Genomic DNA, 4,434 nt, shown 5'->3' on the forward strand with positions numbered 1-4,434 from the left:
GGCCCAGGTCATATTGCGATTGCTGACCCGCAGCCTCTTTCTTTCCCTCTTACAGATGCATTCAGGTGTAGATTCTCAATCTTGCAAATTAAAGATTTTGGTTGACACGTACATATTGGAATTTCCTTGCTATGCCGTGAACCTATGTAGCTTTACTAGCTTTCTGGGTACTACCTGTAGTTGGCGGCATTTTTCCTAAATTGTATTTAGTAAAGATTACTTTATCCATACATTGTTGGCATAAAATTGATGCACAGTCTTGTGTTAGACTTTCTGCAATAGAAAACACTGCCCCAGATAAAAAATTCTTGTGGAGTTAGAGCAAACCCATACATCAGAGTCTTAGGTATTTTATTTTCTGGCCAAGTTATGCTTAATCTGAGCTATTTCTTACTCAGTTTGATCTAGGTTTCTATCAACTATTATCTTTCTTTTGAATTTCTCTTTGCGCGGATTTGCTTTCTGAGTTAAGTTGAGGTGAATGCAGCTGCTGTTCATACTTTAAACACATCTCAATTGCAGGAGTGCGACACCACCATCCTGTGCCACAAACCATACCAAGAATGATGAGTTATGGCTAGAGTTCATTTGATCCATCTGATAAAAATACCTATTTTAAGGAATAAGCGTGAAAAGTAATCAACCGCTCTTTCCGCAGTGGAATTCGGGTATGCCTGCTCCTCTATTTATTTGACTATTGTTAGATTGGTTCTTCCTGGTCTGACATGTTAATGAAGGTGTTGTTTCATTCCTCATACGATCTGGATACCTTTCAATTGATTAGTTCTCTCTTTGGATTACTCTATATTAATTCCCTATGTATATCTTTATTATGTTCCTCAAGACTTTGGAGTAAGACATTTATTTTGTAGATACGTTTCAATTGATTAGTTATCCTTTTGGATTACTCTATATTAATTTCCTACGCATATCTTTATTATGTTCCTCATGACTTTGGCCTAAGACGTTTTTTTTGTTGATATTAGCTTCATGGGAATATGGTACCCTACGACGCAGGAAGACTACTGAAGATCATTTCTAAATCTAATCAAGTCAAAGCTTCTCTGTTGTCTGTACTGCAGCCATGATGATCTGAAGTTTAGGACCACATTGTAGTCAAGAAAAAGGAATGATCTTGGTAAGCTACACTCTTTCAATAATCTTACCCTTTTTTATTAGTTCTGTTTGTGCTTCAAAATATGCTTAATGGGCTAGGGACTGCACCTTTTGAGAAAATTACAGTGTGTGCTATGTTTACATGATATATTGCTTCTAGCTGATGAAATTTGGTCCACATGCATATCCTATACTGGAAACTTGTGCTTACCCATTATATGATTATATTAGAAGTAGAAAAGTGCAGATGTCCATAGTAATAAACTTGTGGTCACAGGACTGCTAGCTTAAAGTTTGTTAGATTATGTAGATGGGTAATTTTGTTGTCTGCTCTTTAGGTTTCCATAGTATGAGTTGGTGCTCTTGCTTTTAAACTGCCATCTAAACTGAAAAATGGGGCTTCATGTATAAAATGGAGCGATAATATCAGATTACTTCTCATGTAATGGACCGATTGTGTGTCTTGGTGTTTCCTGTTTTCTTTGGCTTTGTAGCCTATAATTTTTAACATGTGCATATATAGCTACTTAATCAACTGAGTTTCTTTATGCTCTGTGGCAGACCACACTTACTGATATGACTTACTTTCTCATTTTAGATAATGGCAGGTGTAGCAATGAAAGGCACATATATTCTACCACAAGCATCCTAGCTTTCTCATCTTATTAGTGACTCACTTTCGAAACATATGTATTGGTAGTTTTTATCTCTATGCTTTGCCTTCCACATACTGGATTGCAATGTGTTTGTCTTGATCCAATCCTTCGTGTGCCCATGGGATGTCCGGCAGGGACTGATTTGGCTGTTCAAGAGGCCGAACACATATAAATACACATCCACTCCCTCGACCGAAGCCCCAACCCAATTGCGTCGTTTCATCCGTGCTCGACATTGGTGTCTTGCCGTTCTGCCAAAGTCATGGAAATCTCACTGTTCTGCCAACCTGGCCGGAATTTCTCCGTACTGCCGACTTCATCGGAATTACATCTACCCGTGTAGCCAAGGTACATCATTCAAACTACTCGAGTAATACTAATTCGGACTTGTTTTGATCAAGCGGTTGAACTGAACCATGCTACTGCACAATAGCCAAAAGGAGAGTCAGTTTGTTTCTCTGACCCCTGTGATTTGAAGCAGCTAATCTGAACTATGCTATTACACAATAGCCCAAAGTTTGTCTGATAGATATGAGTATCATCATATAATTTTGTTTCTAGAACGTGTAATAGGTAACCAACAATGTTGTTTTCAGTTTACAAGAATGCTAATGTTGTTTGAATGCATATATAATTACTGGAATTAGTTTGAATGCATATACAGTACCTTGATGTTGAATTTACAAGGTCCTGATGTTGGATTTATTGTCTTATAGATTTTGTAATTTACAGTTACTCCACAAAGTTGGTGACTGTTGTTTGTACAGTGAGCTGATATAGAATGCTTCATCACACAAACTAATCTGACTGCATATTTACAATATGGTGATGGTGGATTGACACTGTCCTATAGATGTTGAATTTACAGTATGGTGATGGTGGATTTACACTGCCCTATAGATTTTGTAATTTATTCTAGAAGCTGTGTAGCTCCATATAGTGTGTCATTGTTGTTCGTACAGTGAGTTCATATAGAATACTTGATCACATGGATTTGTCTCAATGTATATTATTAGTTTCCTGGTGTTTAATTTATAATACATTGATGATGGATTTATGGTCCTATGGCTTCTGTAAATTTTAGTACTCCCTTCGTCCGAAAATACTTGTCGAAGAAATGGATAAAAATGGATGCATCTAAAAACTAAAATACGTCTAGATACATCCATTCCTCCGACAAGTATTTTCGGACGGAGGGAGTAGTTCTTTTGAGACTGTTTTATTTTACAGTGAGATGATAGTGAATTTTCCAGTGGCCACCGCTTTCTGAGATCGCCATCACTACCTAGCACTCTGATTTTGCTATAACTGTTGTCCTCCTAATAGGTACTATACTTTCTCTTTCTACTTCTTTTGTTTTGCCATTTTTGTTACAGTTCATTATGATTCTTTTATATTCATTGTACCTCTTCTTGTTTGCCGTTCTCGATGCTGCAACATTGGTAACTGAGAATCCGGCGACAATCAAATAGAAGTCGAAGAATTCTTGTCCTTCTCTTGTGTTGAACTCCATTTCCAGGTGCGGCATTATAATGCTCTCAATGTTCATGACATTTCCTTCGTGTGCTATAGTATTTACATGTTCCAAGCATTACCCTCTTCATTTAAATACTCATTTTCCTTTTCAGGCTGCCGTAACTGATGGTTATCCGTGCTTTTCTCAGCTTCATTATTACTCTCCTTATGTTCCACACATGTGGCACATTGCCTGAAGTGTATGAATTTCCCCATAACATGATGGATCCTTCATCTTCAGCTAACTTGCAGCAATGCAGCAAGTGTATGCTTTTTATTTATTTATTTTCTTCAGGAATTTTTTTTGCTGATGCAATCTGAATATGTGTTTACATATCAGTTTCTCTACTTGATGTTTCTTAATTACCTTGTCCAAGCTTAGATTGTCAAGAAGTCATACTTTCCAGGGATTTGAAGAAGCTGGATCAATACAACTTTATGTAGAGAAACTTTATGTAGCTTGCTGCCTTGCTGTACATTGTCTGAAGCTTTATGTAGCTTGCTGTCTTGTTGTACATTGCTGTAACTTACAGTTACAGGGTTGTACAATCCTGTATCATCAAACTGGTTTTCTGTAGCATATCTTGTTTGTCCTGGTAGTTGAGTAAGTTATTTTCTGTGAATTAATCAACCCGCGGTCCTATATTAAGTGAGAATGGAAAATGTTTCGCTGCTTTCAGAAGAAAAAAAAACTCAGATTTCGGTTAATTAACCTGCTGTCCGTCAAGAAAATAACCTTTTTTATAGATTCAATTTTTTAAAAAAATATTCATATCTTTTAAACCGTAACTCCGAGATTTTAACATGTTATATATGAAAATTGATTAGAACAATATATAAAATACAAATATGATGTTATTTTTACCCGTTAACCATTTTTAATTGTCGTTTAGGGACAAATTCAAATGCTTTAAAAAATATTCATATCTTCTAAACCCTAACTCCTATTTTAACATGTTATATATGAAAATTGATTAGGAAAATATGTAGAATCTGAATATGATGTTGTTTCACATGTTAATATTTTTTTAAATGCTATTTAGGAAGCAATGTTAATCAGTAGTGCACGATCCATCTCTTTGTCTACCGGTGCCGTTTCAAAGTGAAAATGAACACCTTAACAAAAATAAATTGGAGACGAAAAAAA

At 36.0% G+C, this 4,434-nt stretch overlaps 1 long non-coding RNA gene across 6 annotated transcripts; it reads left to right on the forward strand.

Moving 5' to 3' along the window:
• LOC125523851 lies at positions 1 to 3,881 on the forward strand. Of its 6 annotated transcripts, none has more exons than XR_007290460.1 (5): positions 1 to 65; positions 523 to 668; positions 987 to 1,138; positions 1,907 to 3,291; positions 3,401 to 3,881. It is a non-coding gene; the product is annotated as an uncharacterized LOC125523851 (long non-coding RNA). The 6 variants fall into 6 exon arrangements; XR_007290462.1 differs by adding an exon at positions 1,715 to 1,812 and having other exon boundaries at positions 7 to 668; XR_007290458.1 differs by having other exon boundaries at positions 7 to 668; positions 1,907 to 2,120; positions 3,003 to 3,291.
• Positions 3,882 to 4,434: the final 553 nt, after the last annotated feature.

Source organism: Triticum urartu, chromosome 7 (assembly GCF_003073215.2).
Source record: "Triticum urartu cultivar G1812 chromosome 7, Tu2.1, whole genome shotgun sequence".
Classification (NCBI taxonomy): domain Eukaryota; kingdom Viridiplantae; phylum Streptophyta; class Magnoliopsida; order Poales; family Poaceae; genus Triticum; species Triticum urartu.